The sequence below is a fragment of the Ahaetulla prasina genome, chromosome 5 (assembly GCF_028640845.1).
Source record: "Ahaetulla prasina isolate Xishuangbanna chromosome 5, ASM2864084v1, whole genome shotgun sequence".
Taxonomy (NCBI): Eukaryota; Metazoa; Chordata; class Lepidosauria; order Squamata; family Colubridae; genus Ahaetulla; species Ahaetulla prasina.
Genome location: NC_080543.1, coordinates 109,638,576 through 109,659,533, shown reverse-complemented (window position 1 = coordinate 109,659,533; position 20,958 = coordinate 109,638,576). Strand labels below are relative to the sequence as shown.

At 38.6% G+C, this 20,958-nt stretch overlaps 1 protein-coding gene across 16 annotated transcripts in view; it reads left to right on the top strand.

Moving 5' to 3' along the window:
* The first annotated feature begins 6,671 nt into the window (after positions 1-6,671).
* Positions 6,672-20,958, top strand: part of MBNL2 (muscleblind like splicing regulator 2) — a 74,589-nt gene continuing 60,302 nt past the window's right edge. For 4 of the 16 annotated variants that reach the window (XM_058186799.1, XM_058186794.1, XM_058186798.1 and 1 more), the window contains exon 1: positions 6,675-7,434. The gene's annotated coding sequence lies outside the window, so the exon portion shown is untranslated. Of the gene's footprint in view, positions 7,435-20,958 lie in introns of all 16 variants that reach the window. The other 12 variants (XR_009155553.1, XM_058186787.1, XM_058186790.1 and 9 more) reach the window with 5 other exon arrangements.

Below are 20,958 nucleotides of genomic sequence, written 5' to 3'. Positions count from 1 at the left end.
TGGACTTTCCTGTTTTTTCTTTGGAGACATTTGGCTTCTCATCCAAGAAGCTTCTTCAGTTCTGACAGGGTAGTGGGGAATGGAAGGATTTATATTCCTTGCAGAAAGATGGACATTTGCATCCTTTTAGACGGTTGAAGCACTTGGGAGGTTTATCTACAAGGGTTGAAGCACTTGGGAGGTTTATCTGTGTTATCAGGGACACCTGAGTAGTGCTCTTGATTCCTGTAGTCTGCAGTTCTTTCCTCTGGAAATCCATTCCTACTCCCACACCATTCAAAGGGTGTTCATCAGTGGTGAAATCCAATTTTTTTTTACTACCGGTTCTGGGGGCGTGGCTTGGTGGGTGTGGTGGTGCTTGGTGGGCATGGCTTGGTGGGTGTAGCAGGGGAAGGCTACTGCAAAATCTCCATTCCCACCCCACTCCAGGGGAAGGATACTGCAAAATCCCCATTCCCACCAGTTCTCCAAACTACTCAAAATTTCTACTACCAGTTCTCCGAACTGCTCAAGATTTCCGCTACCGGTTCTCCAGAACATACCAGAACCTGCTGGATTTCACCCCCGGTGTTCATACCAAATTGTACAGCTAAAAGTCTGTAGAGAAAGTCTACAGACTCTCAGTAAATTGCTAACTTGCTCTTTCATTACATCAGGGCCTTAGTCAGGGGTGAAATCTATTAATCTTCCTTACCAGTTCGGAAGTGCACACGCCGCACTTTGGCTCAAACTTGTGCATGAGCAAAACCTGCACATGCGCAGAAGATAAAAAACATTACTTCCTGGTTAAAACCAGGAAGTAATGACACCTGGGCAGGTGGGCGGAGCTTTGCTCTGCCATTGCTACCAGATCACCGAGCCACCGACCATGATTGCTACCGGATCGCGAGATCCAGACAGAACCAGGAGCATTTCACCCCTGGCCTGAATGAACCCCAAGGATTCATCGGGCAAGGATAATGCACACCTCAAATAACTTTTAAGAGCCACTTAATTGTATGATCTGAAGTGACAGTCCCAGCTTCGGCCCCTATATTATGGAGTGCCCCGGGTTTTCTTCATTCCTGGTTAACATTGTGTGAAACTGCCAGGAGGGGTCATTGTTACTGCCCCAGTGAAGATAGCAATACTGCTGATGCCCTGTCTCAAGTCATATAAAAATACAAAGTGTAAATAATAAAAATTAAATCTATGGAAGATTATTGACAATACCTCTTAAATTAATTCTGTATTGCTGTTTTTGCAGTCACCTACAAAATAAGAGTCATTTCCCCACTGGTGATTCAAATGTTTTCCAAAAAAACCATCTAATCATTATTGTAGCAAAGTAATAATCATGAGGAAAAGCTTTTATATCACTTCACCAATTCTAAGAAAACTAGTTATTAATTGGGAGACAGACAAAATAAAATAAAATATAAACAAGCCTTTTAAATGACCAAGCCACGCACACACCATTTTTATATTTGAACTTTTAAATGAACTTCTTAATGAAACATTCAATTTCTGATGAGAAAATGGTCAACCTGCAGTGAAAAATCCAGTGGATGATGAAAGGTCCTGCAAGAACAGACATTGTGTTAAAGGCTGAAGAGGCTGAATTTTCAGCCTAAATTGTAGAAGTTCAGATTGTATGGCAACTTGGCTATGTTCACATATCATGCTAAACTAGGGAATGGCCAGAATTAGGGTACTGTGCACATACTATCATCTAAGGCAAAGGTTTCCATGTCCAATCTGACTCGGGGGTGCGTGAATGCTCATCTCCATTTTTTAACACCCCCAGCATTGTCTTAAGACATTTCCGTGGTCATGTGAACAGCATGACTATACACAGGTGCCCAGAACACTGTCACCTTCCCACCGAAATGGTACCTATTTATCTGCTCGCATTTGCACATTTTCAAACTGCTAGGTGGTCAGGAGATGGGACAAGTAAGGGAGCATTGCACAGCGCTCGAGTCTCAAATCCGTGCCGTCAGCTTTCAAGTCTTTAACCGCTGAGCCATCACAACCCCTACTTAACATCTAGCCAGCAGTAAAATTGAAGCTGATTAGTTTTCACTAATTTGTTTCAGCTTAAAACAGATTTATTTGAATTACATTGCTTTACTTTTAAACAACTGGATTTTATTATTCATATTCAAGGTTTTGACAAACAAAGATGAAAAGTATACTGGCTCAACGTTTTAAAAATAAATTCTAAGGGTTATTTCCACTTCATCTCAAAGGAGTCGGCCACCTTGATCCTATGTGCCTTGATATCTGCTATAACATATTAAGGAACTACTGTAGCAGCTACAGGTAAGAAGAAGAAGGTTTTCCAGAATGTGCCTCTTTTTACTACAGTCTCATTATTATCAATGTTTATAACAATTGATGAATAATAGAAAAATTTGAATGGGAAAAATAGTTTCATCATTAAAAAAAATCCTTTGATTTAAAAACGATAGGGCTTTTTAAAATAAAAGGCTGCAGTCCTATGTATTTTTATTGAGCACTCAAATATTTACAACATTTCAGTTAGGTCTTCTGCTAAGGAACAGTGATAGCACTTCATAGCATATCATATCCCTAGCTCAAACATACAACTGCTGCTTGTTATCAACTTACTATACAATGATGGAGAATTACAAGGTTCAGTGCATATATATTCTAAGAACTGCAGAGACTGCAGGGACTTGTCCAAGGTGTGTCCAAGAAACAGACAAAATTGAACAGTAGGGGGGAGAAGGATTTGTATGTTTTTTTTCTAAATCCCCAATCTAGCAAGTTAACATCATTTTTAATTCAGTTTGAATAAATAAATACTGATACTCAGTTTGCTTTGATTCTGTTTATTATTTCTGTAACTGAAAACAGATTGTAATGAAAATGATATCTGACTTATTGTTATGTAGTTTGAGGGAATTATTTAGAATATAGGGCATAAAGAAGAAATTAAATTATGGCATTGCTTGAACAGTAGGAGAATTAAAATACTTGAATTTTATGGGTATTAAGAATACTGTAAGTAGCTGATGTGGTTATATTTTTAGCAAGCATCTGTTTCATTTCTTCATTCTTTTCCTTCTTTGTTGAAAGAAGGATGGAAAACTGAAAATGAGAACATTTTGTTCCCAATAATATCTCCATGCCCATTATTTGAACTCTAAAATCTCCTTTATAGAGGGAACAAGCTAGTCAATAAAAAGGATATGAATTATTTAGCAACTGGGAGAGATTCTGCCAGAAGAAACACTATGTGCTTGAAGTGGCTAAGATTTTGATAAACTTAAAACACTATCTCATGTTTAAAAGGCTATAGAAAAACAAAGAATTTAAAACAAAGACAATATCTAGTTGGCTCATTACATTCCTAGAAAAGCAGGAAAGAAGTCTTCAACCCAGCTTCACCATGGACTAGAACACCATCAGTAAATCTGTGTCAGTTTTGAGGGGCACTTGGTGGCTTTATATCACCCTACACTTCTGCTGTTATCACATTCTTTTTGAGAATATCCAACTTTTGTCAAAGCTGTAATTAACTGTTAGTCAAGAGAATGAGTGAATGAATGAATACTAAGAGATAGGAAATACTAGTATTATCGAGAAAAAAATTGTCAAACTGAATAGAAAGTTTTGAAGCCTCTGTTTAGATAAACCAATAAGCACCCTGGATAGGACAACATCCAGAGGTTTACTTTATCTGTAGCACTGTGCAAATTCCCATTGATGTCCTATATAAAACTGCAGCTTTTCAAATTTAGCCCTGGCTGCAATTAGAAGAAGTATTCTGAACTGAGATAAGCCCTCAGAGCAGACTTTAGCAGTCTTATTGAAAATTCAAATTCATTTTTAGTTAATATGCCAATTCCACCAGAGTAATGTACCATCTAAAAACAATATTTTACCATGACAGTATTAGTTTATAAAATGCATCCATTGATTTACCAGGAACACCACCATTAATAGGATTATTAATGCACCTATCTTTCTGTACTATCAATCTACAAAAAGGGAGAAATGCTTCCAGGAAATTATATGCCAATCAATTTGACATCAATACTAGTGAAAATTCTAGAAAAGATAATCAAATGAAGGATTTGTGACCACTTGAAATGAACAAAAGGATTGCTATAAGCCAGCATGAGTCTTGTTAAAAACAGATCATGCCACACAAACTTTATACCCTTCTCTGATAAAGTGACAGAGTTAGTGGACAACAAAAATGTTGTGGACATAGTATATCTGGACTTCAGTAAGGTATTTGACAAAGTAGACCATAACCTACTTCTTTATTATCTAGAAGAATGTGGAATTGACAGTACCACCACCAGATGGATTCACAAGTGTCTGACCAACCTCACCCAGCATGTAGTCCTTTAAGCAGGGGTGTCCAAACTTGGCAACTTTAAGATTTGTGGACTTCAACTCCCAGAATTCTGGTAGTTGAAATCTACAAGTCTTAAAGTTGCCAAGTTTGGACACCCCTGCCTTAATGGAACTACAGCTGTAGGGAGAGAAGCATACAGAGGGGTACCTCAAGATTCTGTCTTGGGTCCACTCCTCTTTAACATCATCATAAATGATCTAGATGAGGAGATGGAAGGGGAAGTCATATTTACTAATGACATCAAGCTGCGGGGGAGTGGGGAATTGCTCATCTTTTGGAAGATAGGCTCAAGATTCAGAAGAATCTTGACAAACTTAAGCATCAGGTCCTATCCAACAAGATGTAGTTCGGTGATGTGAAAAGAAAGGTCCTGCACTTAGGCAGGAAAAACCAAATGCATAGATACCAATTAGGTGATGCCTGGCTCAACAGTAATAAATGTGAAAAACAATCTAGGTGTCCTAGTCGACCATCACTTCAAAATATTAGGCAGCAATGTGCTGCAGCTGCCAAAAAAATCCCCTGGGCTGCATCAACAGAAAGATAGCATCAAGATCACAAAAAGTGATACTACCGCTTTATACTGCATTGGTGAACGGACACTTGGAATATTGCACATATTTCTGGTCACTATAATACAAAAAAGATGCTGAGACCCTAGAAAGTGTGCAGAAATTAGAACAAAGATGATAAAGGGACTGGAGGCTAAATTGTATGATGAATAGTTGAGGAAGCTAGCCTATTGAAGAGAAGGATTAGAAGAGACATGACTTCCAGTACTTGAGGGGCTGTTACAGACAAGGGAGCACAAGCACCAGAGCAGAACAAGAAGTATAAGGTAGAAGCTTATACAGATTCAACCTAGAATTAAGGATTAATTTTCTGATAGTGAGAGCAATTAACTACTAGAATAGCTTACCTCCCAGAATGGTGGGTGCTCCATCATTGGAAGTTTTCAAAAATAGACTGGACAAACTATTTCACCAGGATGATGTAATGTCTCCTGCCTTGATGGGGGGGGGACTGGACGGGACGGGGGGGACGGACGGACTAGAAGAACCCCGAGATCCCTTCCAGACATGATTCTATGTTCTATATAATACCATATAAAGTACTTTCAGAGATTTATAAAACGTGATCAAATTAAGAATAATGGATTTAAGATTTTCTTATAAAGATAACAAGGAAGGTAACCTTGTGTTTAAACTGTTAACTATATCGAGCTTTTTGCTGGAAACTCCCCTTTCCCAAATTCTGAGATATAGCCATACCCATTTTGCATTTGATGTGGCAACTGAAGAGAAAGATGGATTTGCAGAAATCTGGTTACTAAGAAACCTTCTCCATTCCACCAGTCAGTGTCCAGAATAATTTTGTCCAATGTTACAAATGAATTCATCAATGAATTAATCAATTGCTTGTTATGGAGATGAGGTTAAGCCAGGGCATTTTGCAGTTGAAAGCATAAGCAGCAAATATTAGGTTGTAAACATTGTGAATTATAATAATAAATTTTTGCATCCTTTCCCTGAGCTCACGATCAGCTGCTTTCCTCTGCCTAATTATAGGATTTGTTTTTCTCTCAATTGATGGCCTACTGCAACCATTGTAGGACTGGCAGAGCAAGAGTAAACAGATGGACTTAATTCACTGATTTGTGTTTGTCATTCAAAGCAACAAAGCTTGGGAAGGATCATCTGCTGAAGGGGTGGCTCTGAATACCTCTAAATTGAATTTTATTTCCCCCTTGATATGGAGAGACTGATTACTGTTGTTTCAAGGAAAATATCTTTTTGTTATCTTAAAAAGCAATAAAAATAGGAGCGGGCAGAGAAGGAACGACATAAGCATTATGCACTGTGATAATCTTGATATTTATTATTCAGTATATATCTCCGGAAAATGGTGGGTGATTGATTTGACTTGCTTTTCATTTCTAGTTAATAAAAATGTGAAATTCACGCCTGCACATTAAAAAGATAAGGAGGAACAGACAAAAGTTTCGCATTTTTATGTCTTTGCAAGATGCATCCTTGGCCTTCATTTTCAAGCATTATGTATGTACTTTATGTGTTTATATGTATGTTTCTTCGATGGAGTCATTAGCAACTTGCTACTTATCTTCCATCTGAGGGGTCCTTGGTGCTCTCTGAGCTTGTTTCCTTGTAGACATTTCATTACCCAAATTAGGTAACATCATCAGTGCTAGCCAGCACTTATGATATTATCTAGTGTGGGTAATGAAATCTCTGGAAGAAAACAAGCAAGCTCAGAGAGCACCAAGGACCCCCTCTTGTTAACCCTTGAGCTGCAAATATTCTCCTCAATTAGCATCTTCCATCTACTTGACCACTAATATTGAACGTACTGTAAGTGAAAGAGGACATACAGAGGACAAGTCGGATTTTTAACCACCACTTTCCTAGTATTTTTGGCTTTTTACATCCCCCTTTTGGTCGGCCTGCTTCCATCTGTACTCTACGAGGAAAGCTGTGTGTTTATTTCGGAGGAGGATCCGAATATCCTTCGTTTGGCTCAATAGGCTAGCCTCCTCCCTCACGCTGGGTTATGCTCTGCCCGAAAGTCCGAAGGCGGCGGGGCATTATTTTCGCCAACCTGAAACTTCGTCGTTCATTCTCCCCTTTCCCGTCACGATTGCTAAAATCCCTCCGGCGTTCCACGAGTCCCGTTAAACCACTTCGGACGCCCGTGGGGCGAAGACCGCGCGCGCGGTGGAGTGGAGGGGGAGGATAATTCACTCGCAAGGAACGAAGCGCAGCACACGGCCTCTCCCTAGCGGTGCCAGGCGGGCAGCCGTCTCCGGTTCACGCCGCAGCGCGTCTCGTGGGCGGCCTCATCATGGAGGCTGCGGTTCCGTGAAGAGGAGGAGGAGGAGGAGCAGGAGGGAGGCGGCACGGCTGCCTCAGCTCAGCCCTTCCACAGAGAGAGGGCCTGCTTCAGCCAAGTCTCCAGCTTGCTTGCCTCCGCCACTCCGAGAGAGCGCGGACGAGTTGTTGCGGTCCGCGCCGAACCCCGCGGCCGCTCGGTCTCTTTCGCAGGTGAGGGGCGAAGGCGGGCAGGCCTGAGGGCGAGGTGCCCGTTAGCTTTCCTCGGAAACCAGGACTGTTGGAGAAGGGCAGGCGGCCGGGGCTTCGAGTGCCGGGGATATATATGTGGGACCAGGTGTGGTTGGCGGTTTGCTGAGAGGACGCGGGCTTTTTTGGGTGGGTAGATGGCGGGGAGGCGGCATCCAGCGCCGGCGTTGTGAGTGCCTTTGCCGGTATGTGTGTGTGTGTATTGCTAGGCCGGTGCTCCTCGGATACTATGGAAATGGTTGCAGGTTCCGTGCGTAATCGAGGCGGCGAGGGCGAGCGGCGTTGCCAGGCGTCGAGGCTGCTTTCCTCTGTGGCGCTCTTGTCGAGGCTTCTTGCTTTGAAGAGCGAGCCCGTCAGGATAGTTCGCGCCAAGGGGCCGCCGCTGCCGCCGCGTTAGTTGAACCGCTGGCAGTCTGAGAGCCTGACGATTTGAGGGTGGGGGGCGGCTTTGGAAGGCCGTCTGCGAGGCGGTAGAATGGAGCGTGCGGCCCTTTGCCCATTCCGGTTAGTGTTTGCGGTCCGAGCTCTTTTTCTGTAAAATTGGAGTAGCAGAGAAAAACAGGGAAGGATATCATCAGAAGATGCATGTGCAGACTAGAAATAAGTACAGGTAGTTCTCGACTTACGACCACAAGGGAGCCCAAAGATTCTGTTGTTAAAGGAAACATTGGTTAAGTGATTTTTTTTTTGGGTGGGGGACGTTTTACGACTTTGCTTGTCACCGTTGTTAAGTGGATCATTGCACTTGGTAAGTCAGTAACCCGTTTGCTAAATGAATCTGGCTTCCCTATTGACTCTGCTTTGTCAGGAGGTTGCAAAAGGGGATTAGGTGACCCTGATATACCGCAGCCGGTCATAAATATGAGTCGGTTGCTAAGCGTCTGAATTTTGATCACGTGACCGTGGGGATGCTGCAACGGTCGTAAGTGTGAAAAATGGTCCTAAGTCCTTTGTCCAGGGCCCTTGTAACTTTGAATGGTCACTAAGTGAACTGTTGCAAGTCGAGGACTATGTGTATATTAAACTTGCATAATGATCTCAGCTACAGATAGTCCTCGACTTACAACAGTTCACTTAGTGACCATTCAAAGTTACAACGGCACTGAAAAAACATGACTTACGGCTGTTTTTCACAGTTACAACCTTTGAAGCATCCCCATGATCATGTGATCAAAATTCAAATGCTTGGGAACTGGTTCATACTTATGGAGAAATCAGCTTTACTTAACAACGATATTACTAACTGAACAACTGCAGTGATTCACTGAACAACTGTGGCAGAAAAGGTCGTAAAATGGGGCAAAAGTCACAACAAATATCTCACTTAGCAACAGAAATTGTGGGCTCAATTGTGGTCGTAAGTCGAGGACTACTTGTATTTATAGGAATTATTATATGCAATTCTTGGCTAAAACCCATAGAGGCAGAGCCTTTCTCCCCCATCTGGTCCATGCTGTGCAAGGCCCTTCTGTAGCTTTATCAACCTTGATTAGATTAAAAAGAGAGAAAGAATTGCAGTCAATACCCAAGCTCTTCCATATGGAAATGTTTGCTGTTTGTCATCCCCCATCCCTTCATTTGTTGAATAGTATATGCAATTTTAAACATGAAAAGGTTTTATGCCCGCTTCTTTTAAATATATACTTTTAGTAAATTTGTATACTGCCCAGAATACTGTTGGGTGATTTAGAAATGTGACTGTGGTTCTTTTGTAGATAGTTCTACTACGGCTATTAACTGCTCAGAACATGTGGAAAGAAAGACTTACTTGTGGTTCAGTGCTGATTCATTATTTTGTTAATTCAGCATTTGGCAGCTTTAATAAGAGAATTAAAGTTTGCTTTTAAACATAATTTATTCCTGCAACGAAGAGAGTTTGTCTGTGGGATGTTTTTTTTTTTTTGCAACCAAGTGGTTTCTTTAATGCAGGCCTATATATTCAGGAAAAAGGGACGCGGTGGCTCAGGGGCTAAGACAGCTGAGCTTGTTGATCGAAAGGTCGGCAGTTTGGCGGTTCCAATCCCTAGTGCTGCCGTGTAATGGGGTGAGCTCCCGTTACTAGTCCCAGCTTCTGCCAACCTAGCAGTTTCGAAAGCACGTAAAAAATGCAAGTAGAAAAAATAGGGACCACCTTTGGTGGGAAGGTAACAGCGTTTCGTGCGCCTTTGCCGTTGAGTCATGCCGGCCACATGACCACCGAGACGTCTTCGGACAACGCTGGCTCTTCAGCTTTAAAACGGAGATGAGCACCGCCCCCTAGAGTCGGCAGCGACTAGCACGTATGTGCGAGGGGAACCTTTACCTTTTATATATTCAGGAAATATATGTCCTTGAAGTGATTTGAAAGAAAGTTTGGAAGCACTGATACACAAAAACATTTTACCCATGAAGCTGAATAGAGGAGGTACAGTTTTTTTCTCTAGGTATTTGAAATTCATAAATTCCTAATAATGTCAAGTATTTATAATATGCTATAGCCTAGTGCAGAAGAAACATGTCTGTGAAAATGCAAAGGAGGCAGTGATCCAATACATAAAAGAGTAACCCTATTGAAGGCAGTGACATTTTTCGTTAAACATTTGCTCCATTGTTTAAAATTATCTCCTACAATCACATTAATTTTAGGGGTGGTCCGTGGTACTCTCTGAGCTTGGAGGGTTTTTTTGCAGTCATTTCATTAGCCATCACTCAAACTGATGATGTTACTTAGTCTGGGTATTGGAAGGTCTGCAAGAAAACAACCCAGCTTAGACAGCACCAAGGTCCAGAATGAAAGAACTCACTGTGGCCAATCAACTCGCAATGGGCAACTTGCTATGGGACATTTCCTCATGACCAACTGACCAAAGGACAACTCACCACAGGACAATTCAACAATTCCATTTAAATACTTAAAAATAATTAAAAACTTATTTTAATTTTTGTCATTCACATTTCATTTTGTCCCTCCTTTTGCATTCTTTTTAAAATGATTCTATTCCACCATTTCTTTGATATTAGTGTAACTCTTGTGTCGCAGTGAGTTAGCTACCGCGAGCTGGCCATGGCAATTTGAGTGTTGAGTTGTTGTTCTTTATTGGTAATTAATTTTAGTTTTATTTCTGAATTCCATAGTTTCCCACGTAGCAATTGGAGATAGATACACATTTTCACAAGTATTGCAAGAGGAATTGGAAAATGGAGCATGGTATCTAAAATACGCTGTGAAATGTGCTGAAATATTTGCAATTAAAATATGCTGTAAGAATATGACTTTTTCCATTAGATCACATTTTCTCTCTTATAAGTCAGATATGTTTTTATCCAAGCTGAATCTTGTTGCTTGCATAGAGTCAGTCTGAAATGACTCAGCAAATGTATTATGGTTTATCAATAAATTAGTAGGGTGGTACAAACTAATTCTCTCTGCAAGCAGAGACCATAAAAAAACTACAAACTTTGTGGTTAATTTAGTGTACTCTCTAACTAGGGATTCAGAACAGGGGTGTTAAACTCAATTTCATTTGAGGGCCGCATCAGGGTTGTGTTTGACCTCAGGGGGGATCAGGGGGCATGGCCAGCTTGATGTCACTCATATCAGGGGTCCCTGTGGTGGCCCGAGCACTCTTCCAGGGAAAACAGGATCCCAAGCTCCGTTTTCAGCTGTGACAGCCTCCTGAAACCCTCTGCTAGCAAAAATGGAGCTCAGGAAGGCTGCCCAACCTCCATTTTTGCTGGCAGAGGCACTGCAGGCCGTCCTTTGCTGTTTCCAGGGTGGCCCCACAGGCCAGATCTAAGCACCCTGCGGGCTGGATCTGGCCCCCGGGCCTTGAGTTTGTGACACCCCTGTCCTAGAACAAACTAGAGAAAAATACAAAGCAAAACATAATTTTGCCTTTCTTTTATTAACCACTGACACTCATGGGAATTGCTAGTTGCTTGTTCATTAATAAGTTTTAATAAGATTTGTATCATGCAAATAGATACATATTCTTTCCCTGCCAAATCTTTCATTAAAACTTATATCTGCAAAGACATTGTATTCTCTACATCGATACATTGTTATTTGAAAAAGAAGGTATCCATTACCCAACAAAATACTTTACTGATTTTCATGTTTTGTTCTGTTCCTCTGAGCTTGTATAACTGAGCAATGCAGAATGCTAAAGACTCAAGGTTACAGATAGCACCTTTTTTTGATATTTTTTAATTGATGTTCTAATGCTTGAAAATAAATCAGATTGGTTTCAGTGCATCTCACTTCAGTTTGCGTATTTAACTGTTGTTGTTTTTTTTGTATTGTCTATTGTATTATTGTACATTTTAATATCCTCTCATTGGAATTAAAATTTGCTTTCTGAACTGTAGTACAAAGATTTCCATTCTGGTAGCTCTAATACCATACCTATAAATATAATTTATTGTAATCTCCTTCTCTGGGCACACCAAGTGCCTTGATACTTGTATATTATTTATATTTAAAGTCACTCCTAAGAAATAGAAAAAAACTGAATATTTTGTCTTCTGTGGTACAGTGATTTAATTCTTACTAAAACTTGCTCACTAGCCTTCAACAGCACTGGGCCACAGTTATAGTAATGGCAGTGAATCTTATCTCTTCCGCTGTCAAATTGTACAAAGCACAGACCAGGGCTGAGTAAGAAGATGGTGAGGTCTGTAAGGGGCGTGCATAAGAGCACAAATGTGCCTACCGTTCCTGTCCTATTGTTTCCTTTCGTTATATCCAATTAATATAGTTATTACATACTCATACTCATATATATGCTTATATATTCTATAATTATTTCATGCTTATGCTTATATATACTGTGTGACAAAATAAATAAATAAATAAATAAATAAATAAATAAATAAATCTGTTCATATCTAGAAGTTGTTTCTTCCACAGTTCTAAGATCTAACTATCCTGGAATAAAGCATTCTTATTTTGATTAATAACAAATCATTTTGAATACAGAATACGAGTTCAATACGCTATATTTGGTAGAAGTAAGATTATTGAAAAAACGTATAGGAGAGGTGGCTCCATTGAGCCTAGCAAGATTAATTCAAGACTTTGTAGACACACTTAAATAGTTAAAGTATAATGGAACTTCAGCCAGGTAGTTATTCAATCTGTAATGAATGTAGTAGTTTTACATCATGGAGAGAGAATTTTTTTTAATTTAGTTTATTTTAGTTTTCACTCATTGGTATGATTTTGATATAAGTATCTGTTTTCCCATTTTTTTGAACAAAACCAGATTTTACTTCTTCGCCTCCAAAATTCAGGCTTCCCTCCAATCATTTTCACCATAATCTTCCATTTCTGGTGGTAGCTAACATTAGTAATATTAATTAGGTGTGATGAAAAATGCAGCTACCAGATTGTGAATTTCATCCACAAGAGATTTACATAGCATAAATATTGTGGATATCTTGGATAGGAATTTTAGTTTAGCTTATACCATTTTCAGATTTTTTTCTGACTTCTTCATCTTGTTTTGTAAGTTCTTGTGTAGTTTCTTATTATGTTCCCTTCCAAAAATGTCCATTATGTTAAAAAGAGCAGAGTGTTTTTTGAGTTGAGCTCAGTGCTTGGTGATTTCATATCTTAGCAACAATATGGAAATAGTTTACCATTGCCTTCTACTGGGTTGTTAATTAGTTTTACAATCTATCTACACTTGGATTATTAGATTGCTGGTTTTCCAGCAAAGAAGTTACAAGTTCCAATGTCAGTTAACTTTCTGAGATAAGCCAGTGTCTGCTGACTGTTGACAATTAACTAGGCAAGTCCATCATTGGCATTTTGATCAGAGTTATAGATATAGTGACTATTTAATATGACTATTTATTATCATGCCATTATTATTTCTTATAAATAACTCAGTAGCAAGCATATTCCTTTCTCTTTCTATTTTCTGCACAACAATCTTGTGAGATGAGTTTGGCTAAGAGACTGTTACTGGATCATTCAGTCAGCTTTCAAGGAAGGACTAGAACTCACTCTTCTGCTTTCTAGCCTGGTGCTTTAAGCACTAGACTAGACCAAACAGGCTCTGTATTTAAATAGATATAGATAATTCATATTATGGAGTGAGCGGGTGGGACCCTCCTTTTCATTGACTGCTTCTGTCACAGTTTTTAAAGTCACAGAAATCTCACATAGTGTTTTATTTTTGTTTTAGGTCCATTTATATGATTCAAAGAGATATTACTGAACGCTTCTTAGAAATAATCATAAAATGTTTTTTCTATTTTCACTAACCCGTATTTTACCATTATTTTTATTGTTGTAAAGTGTTGAGGTGATGATTTTTATATTTATAGATTCCATAGTGAAAAATATTTTAAATCAGACAAAATACATTTGTGATACGTGTGTATAGATAGATGGAATGGAATCTAAAGAGCAGAATAACGGAATAACCAAATAACAGAGTTGGAATGGACCTTGCAGGTCTTCTAGTCCAACCCCCTGCTCAGGCAGGAAGCCTTATACCATTTCAGACAAATGATTGTGCAATCTTTTCTTAAAACCTTCCAGTGTTGCAACATTCACAACTTCTGGAGGCAAGTTGTTCCACTGATTAATTGTTCTGTCAGAAAATTTCTCCTTCGTTCTGGATTGCTTCTGTCCTTGATTTGTTTCCATCCATTGCTGCTTGTCCAGCCTTCAGGTGCTTTGGAGAATAGGTTGATCTCCTCTTCTTTGCGACAACCCCTGAGATACTGGAACACTGCTATCATCTCACCCCTAGTCCGTCTTTTCATTACACTAGACACACCCAGTTCTTTATATGTTTTAGCCTCCAGTCCCCCTAATCATCTTAGTTGCTTTTCTCTGCACTCTTTCTAGAGTCTCAACATCTTTTTTACATCGTGGTGACCAAAACTGGATGCAGTATTCCAAGTATAGCTTGTGCTGCAAGCTACACTTACCAAGGCATTATAAAGGCATCACACTTCACATGATCTTGATTCTATCCCTCTGTTTATGCAGCCTAGGACTGCATTGACTTTTTTGGCAGCTGCAGCACAAAAAAGCTAATAAGTCAAATTATTTCATTTTATTTTTTATTTATATATATATATATATATATTATACAATGCAGAGCAGATGGTTACAGTTTATTTGTATTGTTATACTTGAGCAAAGTAGTTGTTGCTCATTGGTTTATTTGTATACAAGGTGGCTTGTAGATCACTAAGTGCTTCTTAGATTAGGACAGTGAGGGGGTAAAATGGCTATTCAGAAAGAGTTAAATAATTCCTAGGAGTCCTGGCCTGTTCAAATCTGGAAAGCCATGGATTCCCCATCCTTGAATTAGACCAGGGATGGACAAATGGTGGCCACAGGGACATCTTTAACTCTCACATCATTTTTTTTTTTTGTAATTGTTGGGAACCTGCTGTGGTCATGGCTCCAGAAAACTGATGACACAAAAGTTTGTTGTTTATTTGATTGTTTGTGCAATTTATATGTGCCCAATTTACTGTTGTAGTGACTCTAGGCAGCTTACAAAATTATAAAAAGATAATATAGCATGATTTAAAATACCGAATGATTAAGAAATATTAAATAAATACTAAGAACCAAACAGATAAGCAACATGGGAGAGGGGATCTTTTCTCTACCCAGTGGTGAAATGCTACCAGTTCACACTGGTTCGGGCGAACTGGTAGTGATAAAAACTACCAGTTCAGATGAACCAGTAGTAAAAAAAAGCTACGAGTTCCTCCGAATCAGTATTTCTGACAGTCAGCTGTGCTGCGCAATTTAAAATCACTAGAAAGCAGGATTTTCTGCTTTCTAGTGAATCTAAATCGCGCGGCACAGCTGTTCCCCCTCCTCACTATTCGACTTGCCTCCCCAAGCTTCATTTTTCTACGCAAAGCACGCATTTGGCGCATACTGTGCATGCATGTGCATGCAGTGTGCATTTTGTATGCACTGCGCATGCGTGGCCAGCAAACCAGTGGCAAACCAGTTTAGATTTCACCATTGTCTTTATTTTATTTATTTTATTTATTTTATTTTGTCACAACAATATATGTAGGTATCATACAAAAAGATTATATAGTAAATAAACACATATATGGGTAAATATAAGGAGGTTTAAGCATATATATAGGAAGAAGAAAAGAAAAACAATAGGACAGGAACGGTAGGCACATTTGTGCGCTTATGCACGCCCCTTATGGTCCTCTTAGGAATGGGGTGAGATCAATAGTAGAAAGTCTCTACCCCATTGGCCACTCCCAGCATAGAGCACCCTGAGTGGGGCCCCAAGCCAGCCGAGAGAGGTAGGTTTTAAAAAATCAGGAAGAATCTTTCAGAAAATGACTGGCTCAACTTATCAGGAGAGCTTTAAACTAAAAATGAGGTGGGAGGCTGTCCAATCTTTAGAATCTTTGGGACTTAATTTCAAGCATAAACCCCAACTTAACCCATCACATAATGTGATAAAGAGTGATGGGGAAGGATGGAAAACCCAGTTACCAAGAAGGAGATACAAGAAACATACCCAAGACCCATGAAGGACTCAATACCTATACGATAACACTAAAAAGTTTGGGGAACAAACGGAGTGAACTTGAAGTGCTAGCACATGAAGCCAGATATGACATAGTTGCCACTACTGAAACTTGGTGGCTTGAAACTCATGACTGGAATATACCGATGGAAGGATACAAACTACTCAGGAAACAAGCCTAACAAAAGAGGAGGTGGAGTTGCATTATACATAAAAGATCATTACATATCTACAGATATGCACAAAACCAAGGATGAAAGCCTCCTAGAATACATATGAATCAATGTTAAAGGAAAAAAGAAGGACATTGCCATAGGCATATACTATAGGCCACCCAACCAAGCAGAAGAAATAGATGAACTTTTTGGTAACCAATTAACTAATATATGTAAAAAGCAACCACAGTAGTAATGGGAGACTTTATCCTGATATCAACTGGAAGACAAACTGTGCAGCAAGTGGGAGATCGAACAGATACCTAACCAACTTAGCTGACAACTTTGTCACCCAAAAGGTAGAGGAGGAAATACTGTACATAATAGAGAAGTTGAAGTTACCAGAATTTTGGGCAAGGGGGACCATGTCTTATTGGAATTCAATATAGTGCAAACACGAGCAATAGAACAAAATTCAAAGTGTCTTAAACCTTAAAAGAGCTGATTTAACAAACTCAAAGCCTAGGAAAGATTCCATGGGTAAAAATCTTAAAGGGGAAAACAACTCAAGAAGCTTCAGAAACTCTGAAAAATTTGATCATAGAAGCCCAATCCAGGACAATACTGTTGGTCCAATTGGACCCAAAATTTATGGTGCTAAATGAACCATGTAAGTGAATTTTGCCCCATTTTATGACCTTTCTTACTGCAGATGGGAATCACTGCAGTTCTTAAGTTAGTAACCTGGTTGTTAAGTGAATCTGGTTTCCCCACTGACTTTGCTTGTCAGAAGGTTGCAGTAGCTGATCACATGACCTTAAGGCATTGCAACCATCATAAATACAAGTCAGTTGTCAAGCATCTGAATTTTCATACATGACCATGGGGATGCTGCAATGGTGGTAAGTGTGAGTTATGGTCATAAGTCCCTTTTTTCAGTGCTGTTATAACTGTCACTAAATGAACTGTTGTAAGTCGAGTACCTGTACCACTAAAAAACAACAGCAGGAAATCCAAGAAGATGTAAGCATGGTGGCACATCTTCAGAAAAAAGGTGGTGGTGGCGAAACAGACCCAGGAAATTACAGACCAATAGAAGGAGAACTCATCAAATTTGAGGATGGCACTAAGTTGGTAGGGATAACCAACCCCCACTCCCCAGAAGACAAGCTCAGGATCCAAATGGATCTTGAGAGATTTGAATAATGTGTCTTATCCAACAAAATAAAATTTAATGTGTAGAAAAGCAAGGTTTTACACTTAGGCAAGAAAAATCAAAAGTATAAGTACTGACGAGGTGAAACCTGTCTCAAAAACAGCAACTGTGAGAGGGACCTTGGAGTTCTAGTTGACAATCACTTAAACGTGAGCCAGCAGTGTGTGGTAGCAGCCAAAAAAGCTAATACAATCCTTGGTTTCATAAACAGAGGCATAGCATTAAAACCATGTGAAGTATTAGTACTGCTGTATAAAGTCTTAGTAAGACCACATCTGGAATACTGCATCCAGTTCTGGTCACCACATGACAAAAATGATGTTGAGATTTGGAAAAAGTGCAGAGAAGAGCAACTAAGATTATTAAGGACCTGGAGAGTAAAACACATGAAGAACTGTTGGGAGGATTTGGGTTTGGCTAGTCTAGAGAAAAGAAGTACTAGGGGTGACATGATAGTAGTTTCCCACTATCTAAGAGGTTGCTACAAAGAGAAGGGCATCAACTTATCTTCCAAAGCGAGGAGAACCGGACGTGTCATGGTGAGACTGGCTGGAAAATAGCAGGCTCCAATGAGCCTTGTGAAAATCCAGCCAGACAAACTGCTGTCAAGGGGGTGGTGGTGGTCTTCGGACTGGATCCATCTTGTAGGGATGGTGAAGAAGGAGAGGCACCTCGGATGATCAAGAGGAACAGGCAAGTTCCTTGGAGGTCAAAGGAAACTCTTCAATCCGGTGGTGGGGGCAGGGGCCATTACAACTGTCATGAAGCTGGGGCAACCTGAATAAGATTTGTGCAGGACTGGTGTTTTGGCAGAGTATTGACACTGGGTGAGTAACTGGCCAACTCATAGGTAAAAAAGAAGCATTTTAAAATTTTCAAAAGAAGCCCCGGCAAGGAAATAGCAGCTAATTGGCATTGGGGAATGTTAATGGAGGGAGAAGAACAAAATGGAATTTAAAGCACTAAAGCCTAGAACAGAGCTTGATATTTGGATTGGAAATTGGATTTGGAGATATTAAAATTATTATAAGAAAAAGAAACCTGAATGAAAATAGTTTCTGAACAAGATTGGACATAATTTTAAAGGTTTTAAACTTTGAACGAAGAATAAAGAAAAATTCAAAATAGAAAAGCCCTGTAAAGGAAATTTTTAAATTGGATTTGAAATTGGAATTTGGAATATATAAAATTAAGAAGAGAAAGAAGAAACTTGAAAAGCATTGGATAAGCAGATTTAATACACAAATTGGATATTTTGCGACTTTGTTGATTTGAAACTTGTGGATTGAAGAGAGACATCTGGTGGGGAAAAAAGCACTATAGCGAACATTTGAAATCTGGAAAAAAATACAGTGACCTTGAGCTACAAGAACCGTGAGAAGTTTGAAGAAGGATTTGTTTTCTTTTAAGCTGTTTGATCTTGACAACCAAAGGAGGTGGAAAATAACAAAACTGTAAATCGGAGTTAAAAACAAACCAGAAGGTCAAAATGTGGCAGGAACTAATTGAGATGGTCAAAATGATGCGTGTATCATTTAATCCTGATAGAAAATGAGAAATTGTGTGAGAACATATTCAGTTGGATAAAGAGGCTAAGAATGAGAAGCAAGAAAACAGCACTGAATATAAAGACATTGATAATGAAAAATTAAATGATTACATTGAAAGTAACAATGAAAAAAAGAGAAGGGATAGGAGGAAACAATCTACAAAAAAGAAGCAAATTAAGAGAAGAAAAGGAAATTCAAGGCTAGAGGAAAATATTTTTAATGATTACACTGGGATTAACAGTGGCAAAAATAGGATAGGACAAAGCAAGAGAGAAAAGAAAAGGGGAAAGGATTAGGCACAAAAATGTTAAAATGAATATACTGAGATCAACAGTGGGGAAATAAGAAAAGTGAGAGGAGAAAAGGGGAATAGATCAGATGGGAATTTAGGGCAAACTAGACAAGTAAAGGATTTAAAAGTCAAAGGAAGGATACAGAAGAAAAGACATAATAATTATAAAAAGAAAAAAAAGAGAATGGGATAAAGGGAAGAAAATTTTAAGAGTTGGATTGCTAGATGGACCAAGAGAAAATGGTTAAAAGGAGTAATTAATGGAAAGGAGGAAGGGTAATATGATATATACCTCTAGTAATAAGTGAATTGTATTATTATTAATATTTGTGATTGTAATACGAAATATATTGTGTAATACGAATGGTAGAATGGAGAATAATAATATCAGTATTGTAAAATTTGAAGTATGATATAAATTGTGAAATACAAAAAGAATGGTAGAAGGGTTAATATGACCTTATTATGATGTATTTAGAAGGGGTTAAGACATGGAAATTCAAATGAAATTGAAATTGAATAAGATATTAATAGAAATTATGAAAAAGATGATTAAGAGATTAAGATAATGTTTGTATCTGAAAAAGGTGGTGTGAAAAACAAATCTGAGGAAATATATTGTTTTTGGTAAAATGATTAATAGGGAAATAAGAAATGATAAATTGGTCCACCTTTGAAAATAATTGACATTAAGAGATAAATGTGAAATATCAAGCTGTATAAAAAAAATAGAAACTAAGGATGGAAATGACTGTTTAAATTAAAGGCTTTCAATAGAAAAAAGGAAATAAGAAAAAACAAATTGATGATGATTTACAAATGTGATGATTTTGAGAAATATGTGTGATAAATAGAGAAATAAGATAATGAAGTGAAATAAGATTAAGATTGGAGGTTATATTATATATTAAATATTAAGTAGAGATGAAAAATAAAAAAGTAGAAAAAAGAATATTATGATAGAAATTGAAATATATAAATTATATTTGGGAAATACTTATGTTATAAAATGTATAAATTTTGACTCGGTAAATATTCTAATCAGAAAAAATGTACTGTTTATTTGTTTGTATGTTTGTTTTTAAAAAATAAAAAAATTATATAAAAAAACTTATCTTCCAAAGCGCCAGAAGGCAAGACAAGAAACAATGGATGGAAACTAACTAATCAAGGAGTGAAGCAACATGGAATTAAGGAGACACTTCCTACCAGTGAGGACAATTAACCAGTGGAACAGCTTGCCCTCAGAAGTTGTGAAGGCTTCATTGCTGGAGGTTTTTAAGACGAGACTGGACAGCCACTTGCCTGAAATGGTATAGGGTCTCCTGCTTAGGGTCTCCTGCTTGCAGACTCCGGTCCCTTCCAGCTCTATTCTGATTAAATTGATTAATGCCCTTCTGGAAGGCAGAGTAAGACCTCATCTCCAATGGGAGAATTTTCTGGAGGGGGCCCCAGCAGAAAAGCAGAAATTATTTAGCAGATGGGATCTGAAATAGGCCTCTTCCACTGGAGGGAGTGGGATGTGTAATCCCATTAGGGTGAGACAGCTCAAGTTCCTAATATTTTGAGGTGGAGAAAGTAAAAATAAAAAGATACAATAAGCCCTAAATAGGCACGTAGAGGTTAAACATTACTTAAACATATAATATGAAAAACATTTACAAATAATAGAATAATCATTAGGTATGGTTTTTAAGAATTGTTGGAAATTAATTTTATGCTGACCATTAATATGAAATAGGCACTTCGTAGCTCT